This window comes from Phyllostomus hastatus, unplaced genomic scaffold (genome assembly GCF_019186645.2).
Source record: "Phyllostomus hastatus isolate PE091 unplaced genomic scaffold, TTU_PhHast_1.1 phas_scaffold_21, whole genome shotgun sequence".
Taxonomy (NCBI): domain Eukaryota; kingdom Metazoa; phylum Chordata; class Mammalia; order Chiroptera; family Phyllostomidae; genus Phyllostomus; species Phyllostomus hastatus.
In genome coordinates this window covers 23,455,632-23,477,668 of record NW_025334017.1, presented here as the reverse complement: position 1 = coordinate 23,477,668, position 22,037 = coordinate 23,455,632, and the positions used below count along the sequence as shown (strand labels likewise).

Below are 22,037 nucleotides of genomic sequence, written 5' to 3'. Positions count from 1 at the left end.
AACATCGCCTTCCCCGCAAGGACCCTCCTGCTGCTTCTTCACAGCAGACCCTTCCCTCCCTCCCCAGCTCCCTCTGTAATCCCTGATCGGTGTAACCACTGATCTGTTTGTCATTTCTAGTATTCTGTCATATCGATAATGTTATATAAGTGGAGCTATAAAATGTATGACCTTTTGAAATTCGCTTTTTCACTCAGCAGAGTCCTTCGGACATGTGGGCAGATTTCTGTGTGCGCCTGTAGTTTGCCCTATTTTAGCAGCGAGCAGCGTTCTGTGGTGTGGAGGTGCTGGGGTTGGTTTGCCTGCTCACTCGTTGGAAGCATCTGCGTTGTTTCCACTTATTGGCTGTTACAAGGAGGGCTGCTATAAGCATTTGTATACAAATTTTTATGTTAGCATAGTCTTCATTTCTTTGAAATACCGAGGGATATAATTGCTGAGTCATATGGTAGTTGGGTGGTTAATTTTTTAAAAAACTGTCAAATGGCTTTCCATAGTGGCTGCCCCATTTACATTCCCACCAGCAACGTCTCAGTGACTCAGTGTCTCTGTATCCTTCCCGCAAATGCTGGAACAGCATTTTATTTATTTTAGTCATTTCGACAGGTATGTAGTGATATTTCATTGCAGTTTTCACTTGTATTTCCCTAATGGCAAATGATTTTCAAAAAATCACTTTGTGTGCTTGTTGTCTGTATACATTTTTGGGAAAATATCTCTTCCTGTATTTTGCTGATTTTCTAATTGAATAGTTTATTAGGTTTTCGCATTTGTTTGTTTTACTGTTGAGTTTTACTTTAAAAGTCTTTTGTTGTTCCTTTAAAGTTAATATGAGTTAAAGTTAATGTTTTTTGTCTCGCTGCTTTAAGATTTTTGCCTTGTCTTTAGTTTTCAGCAGGTTGGTCGTAATGTATCTTCTTTGTGTGATTTTCTCTGTAGTTACCCTGTTGGGGTCAGTGGAGCTTCTTAATTCTGTTGTTTTGTATCTTTTGGAAATTTTGGAAATTTCGCAGCCAATTCTTTTCAAATATGGCTTCTGCTCTATTTCTTGATTCTCTCCTTCTTCCCTAAATACATGTTAACATTTTATCATGTTCCAAATGTCTCTTACATTCTTTTTTTGTATTTTCTATTCTTCTTTTCTTCTTATGCTTCCATCTAGATATTGTCTGTGATCTATCTTTAATTTCACTAATTTTCTCCTTTGCTATATCTTCTCTACTCTTCAACCATCTGTTGTGTTTTTAATGTCAGTGGTATTTTTCAGTGCTTTAATTTTAATATATTTCTTTTGTAGATTTTATTTTTTACATGTGGAACTCTCCATCTTGCCATCTATTTCCTTGAACACATTAATTACAGTCATTTTAAACCCCCTGTCTGCCAACTGCAGAAGACGAATCACATGTGGATCTATGTCTATGGCCTGTTTTTTCCTAGATTTTGAGCAGTTAGGCCTGCCCATCTCCTGGCATGATTACTGATTTTGGACTAAATTGGGAGTGATGTATGAAAAATAGTAAGAGCTCTGGATGATGTCGTATTCTTTTAGAGAGGGTTCATTTTCTCTGGAATGGAGTTAGAGTGGGGTCAAATTACCTTGATCCAATTAGGTATTATAATAATAATTCTAGGATGGAAACTAGTTTTGGGGAAGGTGCATCTATTTCTTGTTTTCTGTTACTTCCAGGGAATTGCCTTTTAGTTATGAGACCCAAAAACTTAGGACACTGACCAACTCAAACTCCTTGGAATGCTGTACTCCAATTTTTGGCTCCGGAGGGCAATAAGGTTGCTGAATTCTTCTTTTATGTTTTTATCCTCTTTGATGTATTTTTATGCTTTACTTCTTGTTCTCTTGTCTAACACTATTTTGGAAGTGGCAAATGCTCCAGGGGAAAAACTGTTTGGAATGTTGGGGTGCCTTCTTCTCTGTGATTCCTTCACACACACACACACACACACACACACACATACTGAATTTTTATCCCTAAAGTCCTGGATGCTCTTGAATATCTGCACTCCAGTTGTTGTCTCTCCAGCCTCTGAGAATGCCAAAAGCCTCACACCGCTCAAGAATTAGCTAGTTACTTGAGGAGAAAAACAGAGATAGTGTGAGGAATATCAGGCTAACATCAATATATTTTTGTTTTATCTGCGCACTTAAAGATTTTTTGCCTCTGCTACTTTGATGCCTTCCAACCCCTTTTAAAAAATCCAGCTCTTACCGTTATCCCAATGAGAGTGTTGGTTCGAACACATGGAACGACGAGTGGTGGGAAAGGAAGGGTGCCCAAGCCTGGGCAATCCACGCATTGGCTTCAGTGAAGACTGCACTAATTTGGGCACAGTTTTGTTTAGGGTATGTTCACTGTTTCACTTGGCCCACTTTCCTTGATTCAAATATTCCTGATTAGATTTTTCTTGCCGTATTACTCCTTAGGCCTAAACCAGACTAAAATCGTTATAGTTCCAACAGGCAGAAAAGATAAGATGGCTTTCTCCTCCTCCTAAGAAATTAAAAATAAAAACAACTCGCAAGCAGACAATCAACATAAATCATTTCATTCTTTCTAAAAATTTGTCAGATGTAAGTTATTTCCAAAAATGTGCGGAGCCGGGTCTTCTGGGCGTGGAGCCTGGCTCAGCCAGGGACAAAGCAGGCAAGTGCCTTCGCCTTTCTATGCTCGAGGTGCTCCCGTTGTGAGAGGTGAACAGAGATTCGTACTGCCCCGTAGGGTTACTACAATAAATGGTTTAATGTATCTACAGCATTTAGAACAACACTCTGCGTACAGTAAGTACTCAATTAATGTGAAAGATTATCCAGCATCAGCAGCAACAGCCATAAAATACATCAGCATATACCTTAGGTACACTTATAATACGTATTTATGATTTAGAAATGTTTGAGTTACTTGGTAGGTCGACTTGGACCGATGCATTGGCTAGAAATTTTTGTGATACATTGTTTTCTTTCTCTTCTTTTCCCTTTGCATTTTTTGGGGGGCTGGGGAAGGCTTCCTAGTCTCTGTGAGTGGGAAGAAGCAGGAACCGTTTCCTTCTGCCGCGCAGCCTTCATTTCCCGGTGGCTGAGTCAGGCAGCCTTGCCTGAGCCTGGGTTCCATGCTGGCTACTCACTGTGGAGTTGTAAGACGAGTAAGATTCCATCCTTTCCCTGAAGGACTTTTAAGACTTACCTGAGTCAAACAAATAAGTAAGAACCTACACACTCAGTCCTGACACAGGGTGTCAGACTTTTCTAATACATTAACCTCACAACCCTCACAGCAACCCCAGCATGTAGGTTCTGAAGCCCATTGTATTCAAGTAACTTGCCCAGGTGAGAATTGAACCCAGTGCCCCCCAAAACCACGTCCACGGCCTTCCCACCAGCATTAGGGCGGTGAGACAGAAACGGCAAACAAAAGGCCAATTACAGTCATCTGCTCATGACCCAGCAACCTGTTAATTGAGGTGTGTGAACCCAGCTCAAACTGATTTAGTGGCGTTTGCCAGTTATTTCCTGCAAAGTGGTCAGACAAACAACCTGCAGCTTTGATATTTACACGGCAAGTCAAAACCATAGTGCAGAAGCATCTTTGAACGGGTATTTTTAAATTCAGTGAACCATTTTCACCTAAAAAAGTGAGTTGTCACTTAAAAAATAAAACAACATGTGTTCCTTCAGTGCTGTGGTCTCAAAGTTGTGAAAAGGTCCTTGTGTATTTCCTCTGATCTTTTCAAACTGCATTTGAATTAATGAGCCAAATCGATGGAAATCTGAGCTCCAAAGAGACCATCATCACGATTTCAACCCTGCAGGAGATTGGTGGCGTTTTTAGCTGTAAGAGGGATCTCTAGTCCTAGGTAGTTTGCAAAGGAGAGTAAGCAATGGCAGGTAGGAAGCACACCACAGAAAAAAGGATCACACGCGCTCACTTTACATATTGAAGGTCTGTCCACAGCTTATTTTAACTTATAATGAGTTTAAGCTCAAGTCAGTATATGGTAAAATATACTTAGCCTTAAAAATAATAGAAAAAAATTAAAGTGTTAGTTTTTGTTAACTCTCAAACTAATTGACACCATGAATTTCAGGAATTTTTAGAACTGAGAGCTTCTGGTTTCAGAGGACGCCACCTATTGGCAGATCGTGGTACTGCAATTTTACTCCCTTAGATGCTGGATCTGGGTGAAGAGAAGCCTTCAGGCAGCCTCGGATTTGGGGTCAGAGAGCTGATTAAAGCAGGCAGCTCAGAGACGTGGGGTCCTGAAAGTTTAGAAGAATATTCTTTCTCTTCTCTCTTCCCATTCCCTTCAATACCAGGATGTGCACTGCAGAACAGAAAACCAGTCTCTGACTAAACAAACTGCAAATTTGTGTATTGTGACTGTTCCTGCAATCTGCCCCCCAGTGAGACATCCTGACCCATTTAGACAGATGCTGGATTCAATGAGCCAATTGTCCCTGTGCAAACAGGTAAATTCTCTGCTGTCATTAATTTGAAATTAAAGGGGAAGCGTTACAGTTTGGTTTTACTTTAGCCGTGCTATAGCTAATAACATCATAAAAATAACTTTTGAAATAAAAAGATATCTTTTCTTCCTACCGGAGCTGGGACAGAAGTAAAGCAAGTGGATGATGGAAGGGGAAGATTGCATGGCCAAACAGTTTGGACATTAATCTTATCATTCAAGAAGCAATTTCTGTGATTCTGAAGAAATTGTATTCTTTTGGAGTGACAAAAATGTAATCTGCCCAGCTGGCTTCATTTCCATTTATATTTTGCAACACTCCAGAGCTACTCTTTTTTTTTTTTAAAGAAGCCAGAATAGACATCCTGATAATGCTGGCGTGGAAAGGTCCCTAGGGTTTTAAGAGCAATCTCTTCTCCCCTGCTTTTCTCCCCTTTGCCCTTTGAAGGAGTATATGCTTTCTGAATGTATCTTTCAGAGTGCCTTCCTGTGAATTATATTGCACTGTGTTTAACTGGCTTTCTGTCATATAGGGGGAGAGTGAAGTAGGAAATAAGCACACGTGTGATGTTAGAAGTAAGCTAGGCTAGTCCTAAAGGAAATGAAGCTGACGTTAGAAATTGTACAGGACTGTATTTTTTATTCCTCTGCTCTAGGCTGCACTGAACTTTGCATTGACAGAACCCTTACCTGTTTACTCCATGCTGAGCCTCAGAGGGGTGTGGTTGAGAGAGCATTTAGGAGGAGAGGATTTTGCACCTGTGCCAGACGCCAATGCGAAGGTCCAAAAAAGTTATACACGTACTCTCAAGGTTGTTTTAAAGCAGCACTGGTTTGATGAGTGGCCTTTATCCTCGCATGCACGTTTTACGGGGCGGGAATTCTGAGCTCGTCTCCCTGCACCTCCCCGTCCTAGATGGTGTCAGGATCATTAGGATTTCTCATTCTACTCTGGGCAGCCACCCCCTGTTTCTTGTTTTTCTCTCCATCACTAGCATGGCTCAGTGCATAGGTTGGATTCTTATATAGTTTTAAAATGTCCTTTCTTCCAACTTCTCTTGAGCTTCTGTTTTTATCCATTTACTCACAAATAGATTTCATTAGTTCAGAAAACTACCCCCAGGATTTTTGAGTTTCTTTCCTTTTGTTCTGCAGAGAAACATGCTTCATGCTGGTGAAAGTGAGGCCGACAGGAACTTCAGAGTGGCGTGCACTTTCCTGCAAGTACCAGTAAAGAGCAGGCACAGAAGTCTTAAAGAGGAAAGTTGCAGGCACTCTTGAGTCACCGCTTCTGAGGGTTGAGGGAGCTGTCCGTGATGGTTGTGGGGGGTGTGTGTGTGAGAGAGTGTGTGTGTGATGTATGCACACACACACACACCCACAGTGACAGATGACCTATTGAAATAATTTCAGAGCTGTTCTGTGGTTGCTATGACAACCAATGCTCTCTTGGCTTTCATCTGGCCATGTGACAGGGACTTTGACGTCAGCTGGAGGCAGAGTCTGTGGCTGAGTCCGCAGAGTCAAAGGCCTGTGAGAATCTGGTGGATGCTGGCTGCTGCCGCTCCTGCCGCTGCCGCCGCTGCTCCCGCTGCTCCCGCTGACGCTGCCACCGCTCCCGCTGCTGCTTCCCTGGGGCTGCGGAGCATGGACTGTTAGATCCTGCACTTCTTACGTGTGAGGTAATGAGTTCCCTTTCTGCACAGACAGTCAGATGTTTCATAGATCCCTGTGGTTTTGCCCTCTCTCTTACCTACCACAAGTTTCTCTCGGTGAGCAATTATCGTTGTACCAGGGGAAGAATGTGAAGTGGCTTCTAGTTGCTAATTTTGCATGGAGTCTCTGGAATTTGCTTAAACTGGGATTAATGTTCTATGAAGTAGGTGAAAATATAATCGCCGTTCTTGCTCAGCACTTGCTAACAGGACATTATTTAAAGACATGGATTTTGCATCTTGAGCCAAATATTCCTCATCGAATTCCAGGAATCCTCCCTTCAGCATAGCTTTGGGTTTATGGACTCCTGCCCTGCCTTGCAATACATTGCTAACTTTGCTTTTTACAATTGCGACCCTATTCGGAATCATCCCAGAATAGTTTGGAATTTGGTTTGTATCTTGTTTGTAGCATTCATAATTAGCAACAACAGGCACAGCAGGAAAGAACATTATACTATGAAACAAAAGTTGGGGTTTTTCTTGCAAATAGGGTATTCTGAAAATACCAGGGAAAACTGTCAACAGCTTCCCATTTAGAAAAACATAATCTGGACTATGCCAAGGAAGTTGGGGTGGAAACTCTTGCATGTGGGCATGCAGTTGCTTTTTGGTTTTTAAAGCAAAGGGCAGGTTTTCAATATCTTCCTCTGAAAATTCAGCTGTGTAGAGAATCACAGTGGATGGTCTCCACTAAGGAGTCATATAAGCTATTGGTATATTTAGAAATTGAAATAATTTCTTTGGAAGAAAACAAGAGCCCCAAAACTAAATTATTATTGGTGGATCTACTTTAATTCACACACAGATATATAGTCACTAAAAATTTGCTCTAGATCATGAATGACTGGAAAACTGATTTGTAATGCCTTTTATTTCTTAATTCCTATAACATTATATAGTGCAGATTGGCTTATTTGCCTTAATGTAGCTCATTTCCTTTTTTCCATCACTGTGCATGAGTTGGATTATTCTGTGGCTTGGAATTCAAAGAAAACCTGTGGTATTGAAGTTAATCAAAGCCTAGATGTATAACTGGTTTCTACATCTGACAAATTTGACAAGGGGGAAAAAGGGCAAATTTAAAAGCAGCACATGCAATATACCTACTATTTTGATGACTAGAAAATAATGGTATAACTATGCATATGAAAAATATGTATTTCATTGTATGTGAATTACATCTCAATTTAATGCAAGAATATATTATTCTTATTTTTGTGTTCTTTATTAGTTCCTGAATTCTGATTGCATTTATTTTACTCTGGAGATAAGCATTTTGCAAAATACTTAGCTTCAGTGACGAGTGAATATTTGTGGGTGCATCAGTAATTTCCCAATAGCTTTCAGTGAGTGAATATTCATTTAACTTGCCGACTTTAGAGATGTCTATTTTGGTCAGAGTCTCCATGGGGGAATTTCCGAAAGGCTGATGTGCTTGTGCCCAGGGCACATCTCTGGGCACGTCACTTCATTGAGCTCATAATCATAACTCGGTCATGAGCATGGATGGGACCAGCAGCAATGTTATTTAAAAGCACTGTTGTTGCTAGAGTACTTTTGATGTTTACTCTTTTTTACTCAAAATAAGGAATTACCATGATACTTGTCCAAGTAGTTTTCTTGATGCTTTTTCTATATTTCACATGAAGGTTATAAAATGATTGTATTTAGTGCCCTTATAAAATAGGCTGGATTTCAGCACTCTTAGGTATGAGAACGATTAACTCAGTGTTGATGGCAAAATGTTCATGATAAATGTTATAACTAGATGAAAACAACCTATGCTATGATAGCAGAGATGTTCTTAGAATCTACAGGTCTTCTCTTGTGGCAAAACAAGGGAGGGGGTGGGGGGAATGACTGTCAACAGAATCCTTATTTACAACAAGGAAACTGTGTTGATTTCAAGGTCAAGTTTGTTTCAGCTTCAGAAGATACCAGCAAGGAATGATTCACTCCAGAAACCCAGCTGTTGCATTATTCAATGTGTTGGGTGTAGTTTCAGGGATTTTCAACCTTTCTGTGCCATGGACCTCTTCAGTGGTCTGGTGAAGCCTGTAGACTCTCCCCAGAATGCTGTTTTTAAATGCATAACTCAGGGACAGGGTTTGCAAGGTTACAAAAGACACCGCTTTTACCGAAATACATTAACCAGTTGTTTTAAAAATCATGATGTGTGCTTTACTTAACAATACACACTAGCAGGTATAACTGCTATAATTTGAAGTAGCAATGAGGGTAAGAGATATTTTGAGATATCTATAATGACTGTAATGTGATATGAGACACCTTCAATTTTTCTTGGCAACAAAATCATAGGTCCTGTGGTCTGCAGCCTCCATTTTAATGAAAAGAAATACTAAATTTCAGTTTGAGGTTAGTGGAACTGAAGATGTGGTATTTTTTTCCATCCAAGTTTCTGGATCCCCCTGAATTCTATCTATGCCTGAGTTTAATGGTTGTGAGCTAGTAATGCTGAAAGGTCATATAACAGCATTAAGCAAAATCCACCATCAGCATGTCCCCATTTAGTTCCACCATATCCGATTTTACTCTCTGAAGGTGTGAATGTCCCAGAATATTCTAATTTCTGTGTAAAAGGGATGATATATCCATACAGCTACCAAACTGTAACTTCTTCCTCTTTTTCCTCCTTGAAATCCATAAGGAGTCTTACGCGATTTGGACTGAGAAACTCTTACATGGTTAGATGGGGGCTAAGAGGAAAAACTCATTGTGTTAATGCAAGTTATGCAAGTTAAAACCATGGACCATAGAAGTAAGACTATAGCTATTTACAAAGGGACCTTTATCCACTCAGAAAATAGCAGGAGTACTAAGATGAGGAATGTGGAATGGTATATGAGATCGCAGCTGGAGGAGTACTCTGGAAGGTACTTTGTGTACAACATTTGAAACATGCATTAAAGAACATTTAATGTAAAGCACCTGCGTGAGTTGACTGAATTGCAATTTCAATTCCAGTTAGTCAGGATAGAGCCTGCAGGTTTATCTGCCAAAGGTCCCCAGGACAAAACACATTCAAAATGAAGTGGGAAATGGAGACATTTCCCAAATAATCTGAATTCAGAATCTTACTTGACATATTGGATATTTAAGGACGATATAGAACGTGTGAATATTATTCAGTGGGACTAAGTAGTTGTCTCACTCTCTGTGTCACGTTGAATTTGCAGAAGATAATGCCTAGTTTTCCTCTCCAACCAACCAGGCTGGCTTTGCAGTCGGTTGGCTGACGTCATGCAGCATCGTCTGTCTGGCCTGAGTCTGGGGGTCCGCGCCATCCTTTCTCAACGTGACAGCATTGGAGCTATGACATTTGCACAAACTGTTGTTTAAGCTCCATCCAAATCCCTAAGGTTTGAAATGGAAGCTTAGCAATTTTTCTTTGTGTGTTCTCTGGGAAATGACGAAATGGGATTTTCTCAAACGTCTTATTCTTTGGACGAGAAAAGGACACCTGCTTTTAGGGCCTCGATGAAGAAACTTGGAAAAAGTCTAAGATCTCTGGCTCCACACTGTAGTGTGTGCTTCTTTGATGGCAGGTGTTTGACATTTAAGTTCTGGAAGGAATGCACCATTTTTTAATGAAATCAGCTGCTATTTAAATGGTGCTCCATGATGGAAATCCAACAAGAATTATCATTCCAAAACATGGCACTTTTCTATTGTTTCCAGAAGTGTTGCCGTAAAAGTGATGCTCATTAAGACTCTGGTACAACGTTTATATGGTAAATATTTAAATTCAGTGGAGCCACGTTCTCCAAACTAAAGACAGTATGTTCTTTTTCCCTCTGCAGTGAGCCTTGGTTTTTTGGACATCTTTCTATAAATACCTTTAATTAGAGACACTGCATTCTTTAAAAATTTTGTTTATACTAACATGAAACATAGTATACTCAGCTAACGTTAAAGTTCTATATTTGATTTGCAGGAAAGAAATCTCTAGTCTGAAAGATACTCCAGCTGCCTCCTGTCCTAATGGAAGGATTGTCCATAGTTTCTGAATTCTGTCCCACTGACTGCAGGAAAACCAAAGGCAGCACATTGCCTTCATGCAAGATGAATTTTTAAAGAATGATTCCATAGTTTCTTTACTTAAATGAGTTCAGACCTCATCCATTAGAGGTAAATGTCAAGAAGTGTGTTACAACATTTGGCTCTCTGCTCAGCTGACTCCCACAGACTTTCATGTGATTCATACATCTAAAACCACGACCAATTTTGTGATGGACATATTTACAACATCTTTGGAGATGAAAACAGCATCCCACCAGTTATCCCACCTACGCCTCCCCACGTCTTAGCATGGATCAGGTGCGGCGGGAGGTAACATCACTTCAATCCGTGAGCATTTATTAACTGGCTGTTGCACCCACAGTAGTAGAGTTGGCATTTTTGGGTTCTGCCCTCATCTGATCTTTGAGTGATCTGTGCCACTGGCATAAAGAGCCCAAGTTACTCTGTAGACTTCTGACTTTTGTTTGCCTGAGCTTCAAATCTTACATGCGTTAGATGAGGTTTAGCACACACTAAACACTGGGCGTGCTGTGGTGGACAGGCAGGCGTGGTCTCCCACCATCACGGAACTCACGGTAACCATATAGAGAACCTGTTCAGATTTCTCCCTTATAGCCATGCTAGCCAGTGTAGTCAAAAAGAGAATCCTCACTAAAAGAAAAAAACAAACTAACCGACATCAAAACAAAAAAGAAAAGCAAATAGCCTGGGAACTATTTGATTTTACACCAGCATCAAACCTTAGAAGAGACACTCTCCAGCTGGTGAATAGCCAGCCTAAGTTGTAAGTAATGTGTTCGTATCACTGTCCAGGGTCCAGACCGGTGTGCCCTGCCCTCCTGCCAGTGGGCCGAAGGCGGTCTGTCCTCCAGTTCAAAAGGAAATGATACTTGTAGGTACTGACCTAAAGAATGATATTTTTAATGCAAATATTCTTATGCAAATAACGACAGCCATTCCATTTTATGAAAGGAATTCTTAAATTAGTGGGGCCTGATTAGAACCATAGCATGTTCCTGGTACTAACCCAGTCAAGATAGGCTCACTGCTGGAATAAAAAGCACCATTTATGCTGGTGTGATACAGCACAGTTCATTTTTTGCTCACCTACAAATCAGATTTGGAAGAAGGATTCTGCTCCACACGGTCATCCAGGGATGCAGGCTCCTTCTGTCTAGTTAAACTGATCTGAGGGCCGACCCTGTTTGTCACCACCACAGGTGTTACTTTGGGCAGGTTCCCTAAGTCACAGTTTTCTTACCTGCCTACTATTAGTATCTGCCTGGTGGATTTTTAAGTTAAGTCACTTGGCACAATGACAGGCAGATGTTAGGTACTCAGTCATGTGAAGTGTTATCATTCATTTTCTACCTCTGAGAGGGCTGCCGCCGCCTCCATCCCTGCAGGGCCCGGGAAGTGCTGCTGTCCACGCTGGAGGGAGTCTGTCCCTGGTGTTGTGAGAACATCTAGCACTTAAATGGTCTTAAAGCTCTTTTCAAAGTGTTTTCTTTTCTTCACAATATCTATTTTATACAGGAGGAAACTGAGGCACAGAAAGCTTAAGCAAATTGTCCGGTGTCACATGGTATGTTTTGGAGCTCTAGGTGTTTGGCTCTTGACTCCTGGCTCTTCATCCACTATGTTGTGTTGCCTTCCAAGCTGGAGTATGCTGTGTTTTTCCTGGAAGTCGTGTCATATGCTGTGGCAGGTTGTACTCTACAAAAATGGCCACACAATTATACCCACTTCCACGTGCTCTACTAGAATCTTGGTACTCTCTATCAGGAGGCGAGTCTACCGCCCTCCCCTTTGCCCGCAGGAGCTGTGATTGGTCCAACAGGTAGAGCTCTGTGGAAACAATGTAGGTGACTTCCAAGGCTGGACATAGGAAGAACATAATTTCTTTTTTCCTCAGCTATTTTTTGTTTCTCCCACACATGACTCTTGCTCTTGGAGACCAGCCGCCATGTTGTGAGGAAGCCCGACCGTGAGGAGGGGCCACGGGTTGGTGTCAAAGGTGACAGCCAGCTCCCACTGCTGGATGAATGAGCGGACAATCCTTCAGGGGACTCCAGGCCCAACCGTTAGATCCCCCTTACTCCTCCTGGTGCCAGCTAGACCAGAGATGAACCATCTCTGCCCAGCCCTGCCCGAAATTGCAGACTCATGAACAAAACAAGAATTATTGTTGTTTTTAAGTCAAGTGTTGGAGTTATTTCTTAGATGACTAGAGTAACTGGACCAGAAGGGGTTAATTAGAGATGACTAAAATACCTGTATGGAGGACTAAACTTTAGGTATGTATAGACCGAATAAGTTTTTGCAATTTGGTATAAATATCTAACCCAATTAAAATCATTTCTGAAGGAAAATGTATTTCAGCTACCGATCAAATTGCAAACAGGCTGCAGGGACACATGTGTCTGTGAGCTGGGAACGATGTCGTACACATCTGTGCTGTTGCTGGTTCCGGGAGAAGATTCGGGCTACCCTGAAACTGGCCTGTGTGGCCTGGCAAAACCTCCCTTGCTGCCTCCCGCCGGCTGGGGCCCTCTCTGCAGGACAGGCCGTGGTGGACGGCAGTGCTTGGGCCGTTCTCCCTTGGCCGCTGCCCGGTCCTCCTTTCCCGCCTTTGTCTCCCTCTCTCACATCCACTCTGTGTAATCTGCTGCCTAGTTTTCTATTGTTAGACCCTTCGGTCTCCCAGACACTCTCTTTTGTCCCATTTCCAATGCTTCTAACTCATTTTTTTCTCTCTCTAATAGTTTATAGTAGAGCTAGGGAATCCCTCGTGGTCAGGTAAGATTCAGCTCATTCAGCAAAGTCTTTTTTCTTTTGACAAAGCTGCCAAAATGGCAGCTGTCCAACTGGCTTGCAGCTCCGTATGTTGGTCAAAGCTGGCACGTGGAATACTCAGAAACGCTGTCCTTGCGCCCTCACTCCAGGGGGCATCTCTGTCTCCTCTCCTGCGGAGAATCCAAGTCTCCTGCAGAGACTTATATGTCACCCCCTCCTGGCGGTCTCCTCATCTTCCCTTTAGAAGACTAATTGGTTTGTTTGCTCATTCCTATATTCGTTCAATATTTATTAACTCCATCTAATGAGCCCTGGAGTTAAGCACCCATAAAAAGATTTCTTTTGTGTCCAAGGTCTGGTAAGGTTCCTCCAGGTGTCTCTTATTTGCTTATCGTAGACATCAGGCAGATGTGGCCTCATCATCCAGACCTTTTAAGGACCCACACATGACCTCCAAGATGTGCCAGCTATGTAAGGTACTACAAGGGTTTTATAGGTCCAGCCAGTCCTTGAAAAGGTTACAGTCCAGCTGGGGAGGCTGGACAGCATATGCAGCTGGGGTCCAGAGCTATGTCTCCTTTATGGGTTGCAGTTTCTTGTAGTGCCTAGTATAGTGTTGGACATTTGGTACCGCTGATTAAATCTCTAGTAGGTGAGCAGTGAATACATTAACCACAGAAGGATACATGGCATTGAGATGACTTAAGAGAAGAAGTGAGCAATGAAGAACATTTGGCGTGACTATAGAAGTAAAAGGATTGTCTATGAGTAAGAAACATCTTAAGTATATCCTCCTGGCAACAGAAATAAAACACCCTATCTGGGATCAAGAAACTGGTTGGAAAAAGAAAAAAACTTACAATCCATAAGGTGGGTCTCTGAAGGAGCTAGAACTGATCAGTTTAAGATAAGCTGGATTGGACCTGATAGACAGTAGGAGCTAGTAAAAGGTTAGGAGCAAGTGAGTGGTATATGAGTTGAGGTATCAAACAGTGTTATACCTCAATTACACTGTTTTCTTTTGGCTTAGACAATTTATTTTTAAAATCCCGAATATTTGTTAAGTGTTTTCTTCCATTTTTCTCATAGAAAAGTTATAACTTTATTTATTTATGTATTTTTATTGTTGTTCAAGCACAGTTGTCTCCATTTGCCTTCCACCACTTTCTCCTGCCCCACTTACCCCCACCTCGCACCCTCAATACCAGCCCCCTTTGGTGTTGTCCATGTGTGCTTTATACATATTCCTTGATGACCCTTCCATTCTTTCCCCTGTTACCCCCTCTATGCTCCCCTCTGGTTACTGTGAGTTTGTTCTTTACTTCAATGTCTCTGGTTATATTTTGCTCGCTTGTTTGTTTTGTTGATTAGGTTCCACTTGTAGGTGAAATCATATGGTACTTGACTTTCACCACTTGGCTTATTTCACTTAGCGTAATACTCTCCAGTTCCATCCATGCTGTTGTGAAGGGTAGGAGCTCCTTTTTTCTTTCTGCTATGTAGTATTCCATTGTATAAATGTACACCAGTTTTTTTTAAGATTTTATTTTATTTATTTTTAGAGAGGGAAGGGAGGGAGAAAGAGAGAGAGAGAGAAACATCAATGTGAGGTTGCTGGGGGTCATGGCCTGCAACCCAGGCATGTACCCTGACTGGGAATCAAACCTGCGACACTTTGGTTCACAGCCCATGCTCAATCCACTGAGCTACGCCAGCCAGGGCTTGTACACCAGTTTTTTGATCCACTCATTTACTGATGGGAACTTTAAAATGTGAATTCTCTTTTGCCCTCAGTACCATGCGAGTGGCCCTTTAAACTGTAGCTGAGTAATATCTGTAGGGGGAGCTAATTTCATAATTTTATAAAATATAATTTGTTATTTAGCAAAGTCATTCACATAAAACTCAAACTAACTGAAAAAAATCAAGGCTTCATAACATTCTCTATAAAACTACCCTATAATAATAATTATGTAATTATAATTGATATTTATGATAAAACCATCGGAACATTTGCACCATTATTCTGACAAACCTTCCGATTAAGTCATCAGTGAAAGACTAAATTATGTTTGGTGAAGTTTTAGTTGTAAGTATATTTCATTTATCTGAAGTCTTTGAAAACTGGCCATCGATATATATGTTTGACAATTTACCAGAATGTTCTAATCAGTCCACTCCATTCTTAAGAAAAAATTTGTAAATTGTACATGCAACAAGTATGATAATGCATGTGTACAGTACAAAGAATAGTAGAAAATATATGCCTGGGTATCTAACAAAAACAGAACTTGTTAGTCATTCTAGGGAAGGTGCAAGTTCACACGCTGATATCGATGACAGCTTCACACAGCAGCAGCATACAGATTACTGCGTCCCCGGGCTCCAACACCTGTGTATTTATCCAGCACTCATGTGGCAGGTGCTCGATAAATATTTGTCAAGTGGGTGAAAGAATGAATGAAACACCTGCGGAAAGGTTGGGTTTGCCCTTTCTGAAATTGGCGTTGAGGAGCACCTTTGCTGGGCATTATGCCAGGTAAGGGCAGGCATCTGCTTCTCATCCCAGGGCACTCACTCTCCCCGTTGCAGCCACGCTCGGTCCCATCATGGACTCCACATACCATCCATCTCTCGTCTCCGGGGATCACTCACACCAGGATGTAGCATGTCACTGAAGACATCTCAGCAAGGTTCTCTTATTTGTCTGTAAGACAGGACTGTCGGGGGAATACGCTGTTCCCTGTGGGCTTGCCCTTCACCTGCCACTGCAGAGTCCTGCCTCAAAGGGCACATCCATCACACCCCCAATGTCTCAGCATCCAATGGAGCTTGTTTTTTTTTTAAGAGTGAGGCTCTATGGCCACCCAACACTGTCATGTTAGATGTGGGACAGGATAGAGCAGGGCATTCCCAGCTGTGTGACTCAGGAGCTGCCTTGGCAGCCATCACACTATGCCAGGCCACGCTAATGGGAAGATGAGGTCTGGGAATGTTGGCAGTGTGAAGTGACTGGCAAAAGGGACACATTTTTGGCAGCCCATACTGTAGTCAGGTCTAGAGACACAGGGAGAGAAATGACTGCACAAATGTGACACAGGAAGAGAAGCTAGAGTCCTCTCCTTATTCAAAGTCCCAGCTGGATCTGAGCTGCTGTGTCAGTGGAGAGGAGCGCCCACCCAAATGGATCCCTGAGGGCCTTTGATTGGAGTAGGCCCCAGAGCTGGAGAGGACAGGTGCACGGCCTAAACATGGGCCCCCAACCACTGTGGCCAGAATCAAAGCGATGTGATTATAAGGCACAGATTCTTGAGGCTGAATAAAACCTTGGAATCAGAATCAAATTTGGATATCAGGGCTGGAAGTTGGGTTCTGCCTCATCATAAAACTTCTTATGTGACTCTTAACTCATACCAACTAATCCTTGAGAGCAATCTGTACCTCCTAACTTTCTCACTCTGCAAGGACCTCCCGCTGTGGAAAGATTGCCCAGCACCAGGAATTTCAGCCAAGAATGTGACTAGGGAGCATGTTATATGAGGAGGCACGCTCTGTGCCCTCCTCGCCTTTGACAATTGATTCTAGAACACGGGCTTTTGGCCTCGAAGGCAGGGCTTGCTTTCAGGGGTCAGTAAATTACAGAGTCATGATCTGCACCCTCAACCCAACGTGACCACCTAGCGTCACTAAAATCCCCTGCTGTACATAGAGGCCATGGGCCATAAAGACCTCAGAGGCAAACAGGAAGCCATCAGCCCAGACCACTCCCACAGCTGGAAAGCAGCTCCAGAGCCCCACTAGTGACGAGCAACCTGAGGATGGGGCTAATCCCAAGCTCGTAACCACACCTCCAGATGCACTTCAGTAGGGTGGTCAAATCTAGCAAATAAAAATATAAGACACACAGTTAAACTTGAATTTCAGATAAACATTGATTTTTTTTTCTGTGTAAGTATGTCTCATGAGGTATTTGGAACATACTTGTATACTAAAACAGCATTGGTAGTTTATCTGAAATTCAGATTTAACTGGGCATCTGGCAACCCTACCCCTAATCCCATTTATGGACACTCTTCCAAAGACCCAGGCTGTCAAACGTGGCTCTCTGGTCACCACAAGTTGACAAGAGTGGAGGGCAGGGAGCGTGCTGCGTTATCCCCACCTTCCTCAGAAAGCCTAGCGCAGCACTCAGCTTCTAGTAGACAGGTCGAGAATCCATGTTAAATGATTCTTACTCAAAGCAGGCGAACCTTGGTGCTGGCCACGCGGGAGTTGAGGCAGGGAGAGCCTGGCTGACAGAACTGACGGGCTATGGGTAGACCTCCTCATATCAGTGGCGATGGGGTCCTCCACCCTGACTCACGGTCCATGGTCTCCATCGCTTGTGACATGAGATGGTGATGGCAAGGCCTGAAAAATTACATCTTGGAACCGAAATATGTCTCTTCTTCTTAGAGTTCTAGCTTAATGCGTGCCTCACTTCAAATATCATGAGTTACTATAAAGATTTCATAAATTAAATTACATTTTCCCACTGGTTAATGGGATCATTTCAGAGGTACATCTCCATTTTTTTCTTCCCAGGGGTAATAAGTTAATGAACTACACACAAGGGAAGTATCTATTTCAAGGAAGCTTGTAAAATGAAAGAATACTTTGTTTGGTTATTTCTTTCATTGTAGGTCCCCATTTATTTTTTAAGTAGGGGCACACCTGTTTCCAGGAAATGGTTTGTTAGTAAGATAAGACTGGGCCCCGATGGGTGTGGCACAGTTGGTTGGGTGTCACCCGCAAAGCAAAAGGTCACAAGTTCGATTCCCAGTCATGGTGCATGCCTGGGTTGTGTGGGTTTGGTCCCAAGGTTGGGGTGGGTACAAGAGGCAACCAATCCATGTTTCTGTCTTACATTGATGTTTCTCTTCCTCTCTTTCTCCTTCCCTTCCCCTCTCTACAAATAAATAAATAAAGTCTTTTAAAAAGTAAGATAACATTGGCTTTGTGGGAGTGTGCCAAAGAAGCTTCAAGATGTGTTCTTCTCTTGTGATTTATTCTCCCAAACTGCTATCCAGAGGAAAGGTATTAATGAGAGGAAAGAGGAGCAGCCACCTATTGGTAATCAGTGGGCTGTGCTGTCTACTGCTCTGCATTACCCCCGGGCCCATAGCTGATGATTACCAGGGCTTGCTTAGCAATGTATAAGAGTCCAACCACCCGAATCCCCTTGCTTGTCATGGCAGCATTTTAACTTTGCTTAAGTGGTACCCCATAGCCATCCGGATGAATCATTTCTCATCACTTACCTTTGAGGTAAGTTAGTATTAATCCCCCATAACTCAGTGAGAAACCCAAACCCCAAAGAGGCTGATTCTGGCCCACAAGTACGTGGTAATCAGAGCCAGGTCCGTGACTGCTAAACCTCTTTCCTCCTCTGAGTAAGCACATTCATCCTCTTTCACTGGTCTCTTTGGGATGTAAAAAAAACAAAGTTTAAAAAAGGTGTTTCCATTTACATAGCCAGCCCGATGTTTAGGAAATGAATATTTATCTCTAATCTCATGTAAGAATTGCCTAGAGCGCTTTAATAGCATGCCAGTGGTAAGGTCCCTTTCCCAGGCATTCTGAGTCATTTAGTTTGGGGTGCAGCATGGGCACAGGTTTTTTGTTTAATAATGATAATGATAATAATAATAGTAATAGTAAACTATCGCGATGCTCACATACAGGGAGGCTGAGAAGGCAGGCCCAGGCAAAGTCAGCAGGGGTTCATGAGATGCTGAAGTTCTAAATCCAACCCACCAGTGTCCCCCCACAAGTCTTCGCCATCCTACCATTAGAGCCCCTTCATGGGGAGTCTGTGGAGACATACACTTCTAGCGTGGGTGAAAGCATTTTGCTACCAGAAAGGAAACATTAGCACAGAGTGATTCACCAGTGAACCCCAGCAGAAACGCATCGCTCTGATGAAGGGACAGGCAGAGAAGAACAAACCCAGCGTACACGATGTGCCGATCAGACGGGTGAAGGAGACCTGGTGGTGGGAACCCTGGGCTGCCCCAGGATCGTGACCATGTAGAGGTACCATGCTCCTGGGCAGTGATTTCGGAGAGTGAATGGGTGAGGGTTTGGGGTGGGGAGGGGAATCTAAGGAGGCTTATTGGTTCAGAGCAGCATGCTCTCTGAGGTACGACTGGCTCTGTCACTTAAGCTCTGTGATCTTGGGTAAGTTACTACTTCTTAAATGATCAGTTCTCCTAATTTGGAAAACAGGTAAAAATTGCAACCACCTCCTCTTTTGTTGGGACCTGAAACAAGATAGTAAGTGATGTAATACATTAGTGTCTCCTGGCCTTTCCAGGATTCCTGGATCACTGTTAAGTGTTCTCAGTTGAAGTGGGGATGGACCCTTACCCCCTCCTTCAAGGTAACTAATTCTCACAAGGAACCTCAGGTTAGATTGAAAGTGGTGAACCATATGTTGACACGGAAACAAGAGTGGATGGAAGCTTGCCAGGGAGTCCCTTGGCCTCAGAGTTGTAGGGCGAAGCTGTGGGGTCCGGAATCAGGTTATATCCTTGGACCAAAGGATGAGAACAAGTACGAAGAAGCTAAATGGGGTTGTGACAAGACTTGGCTCAAAGAGCACAGAGAGCCACCCAAGTCAGAGGCTATGAAGCCAAGTCCCAAGAGAATCCGCGACCCAGAAGCCAGGAAAGGTGCCCAGGGCCGAAGGAAGTGGTTTTAGGAACAGCCTTTCAGCGCCCGCTGTTCCTGGCCAGCAGGACGTCTTTGTTCCCTGCCCCCTCTGCCAGTGCCTTAGACCCAGGGGTCCCAGGAGCCAGTGTCTCAGAGGCCTTCCGACAAGTGTGTGTGCTGCTAGGAAGACGCACTTTCTACACACAGCCCTCTGACTCTGCTCTGCCACTGTGGTCCGACCAGCACAGCAGGACCCGTGGAAAGCTGGTCCTAGGGGATGTTCCGTGATGAACATACTTATTTTCTGGGCGAGTGAAATGTAATGTGTACTGGAGGATTTTTCAGTGCTTTTAATTTTCTTGTAAGTGTTTAAGAGGAAGGCATAGTGATATGTGTTTTCCAAACTAATTTGACCATGGAATGCTTTCTTCTTGGGGAGAAACCCTAACTCCTATGGCTCTTTTACTGTCTTAACTCCCAGAGCTTCTGCCTCAGGGCCCTTCCTTACTTCTCTGGGGTGTGTAGAGCCCTGTGAGGGCATGACCACATTCCCAGGTCACTTTCACTGAGAAACAGTCACAAATGAGGCTATAAACTGTATGACAACAAGGTCGTGTCTGTCTTGTTCTTCTCAACGGCATGTAGTTGAGTCTCAAATACTGCCTATTTGTGGAATGATAATTGACTAAATGAATGAAACAATCTACATTATGGCAAACTCCAATCGCTGCCATATATTGTGCCTTCGGTGTCAAATACTCGACTGACCTCCTCCTGCTGGGGAAAGCTGTGTAGGATGGAGAATCAAGAGATGTCAGTTTCAGCCCTAACTCAGTGTCTTTCCTTTTCACCTGCGATGATACCTGTATATCGTAACAGTCCTGCCCATCTCACTTCCAAACAGCAGTGGGAATAGTTTGCAAAATTAAACTCTCCGATAATATAAAATATAATCTTAATGATTCCCTTAGGAAGTAGACCCATCTGCTGGTGCTCTGCTGGGTCTGTTTGTCTCCAGGCTGAGCCTTTCTGGAAATCCAGGCGCATGATCGTGAAGGCTGCCCCACGTGTGCTCTGCAGCCACAGGCTTTGCAGGTTGAAATGGAGGAGAGAGATGGAACCACAATGGACAATTTTCTTTGACCGGTTTATGATGTTTCTTTTAAGCAGTTTTCCAAATAAGTAAAGCCTTTCCTCTGTGCTTCATACTACTGAATTCTTGGCATGATGCATTTTGATGAGAGTTTCCGCCCACCTCACCTCACCCCTGCCCTGAGCTTCCTGATGTGGAGGTACTGCAATGCTAGCCTGGTCGCCGCTAGCGCTCTGCAGAGGGTCGCTCAGACACAGCTTAACCGATCACTGCTTCATGTGGCAGCCGGGACTTGTTACTGCCTGCAGGTTCCATCTGTCCGCACCTCACTATAGCACTTCACCATATATAGTGGATGTCTATGTGTCCATTCACTATATATAGTGAATATATATGTATCACTACATATGATAGAACACATATAGAAATTTAATTGTTGGGGCTTCGTATATATATTAAGTAGAAGGTGAAGCAGCAACTTGGGTGAGGAGGAACTGGAGATTGTCCCAGGCCCACAGCTGCACTGACTGAGCATGGGAGCTCTTCTGTCCGAACTCTGCGTGTCATAAGTGAATGTTTGATTCGGGGGATTACCTTTAAATGTTATTAGTTACACTTAATAATGTATAAATGTATTCTGATCACACTTTCTTAAGCCTTATAACATAAGGCTTATAACATAGTCTAAAGATTTTATCTATTTTTTAAACATTTATAGGAACAGTCTTCAACCAGCATAAGGATTAAGCCACATTTCATGTTAGATTAAACAAATTACTGTGTTGAAAATGACACTATTTGAAACCACGACTTCAGGGAAATCCGGACAGTGGCCGACGGCCGACTCTGCCCTTTGCTCTGGGGGAGAAAAGGAGACGTGAAGTTCTCACCTTTTGCCAAGTGGGTTAAGACTCCCTGTTGTCCCAGCTGGCAGCTGGCACGTGCACACAGATCACTCACTCTGATTTTGTTTTTTCCCCGGGAAAGAAATAAATAGCAACTATCTGCCAGCCTACAGGCAGGCAGGCAGCAAACATTTGCGTAGGGAATCTGGCATTTTAAATCCTCTTTTCTACATAAATTGTTACTACCAGGGAGTAAGGAGCAGCCTGTTTACAAAGAGACTGTAAGTAATGGGGAAAATCCCCCCAAAATAATACTTACAACACTTTTGCCTAATGACTATGATGCCAGCTCCAGATGAGTTTTAAGGGAGT

At 42.9% G+C, this 22,037-nt stretch overlaps 1 protein-coding gene across 4 annotated transcripts in view; it reads left to right on the top strand.

Annotated features, from left to right (window-relative positions):
* The window catches only part of NCALD (neurocalcin delta), a 339,563-nt gene that overhangs the window by 258,054 nt on the left and 59,472 nt on the right, over window positions 1–22,037 (top strand). The window contains exon 1 of one of the 4 annotated variants that reach the window (XM_045861405.1): window positions 5,994–6,161. The exons of the other annotated variants lie outside the window; for them this stretch is intronic. The gene's annotated coding sequence lies outside the window, so the exon portion shown is untranslated. Of the gene's footprint in view, window positions 1–5,993; window positions 6,162–22,037 lie in introns of those variants that run through there. 4 annotated transcript variants of the gene reach the window in all.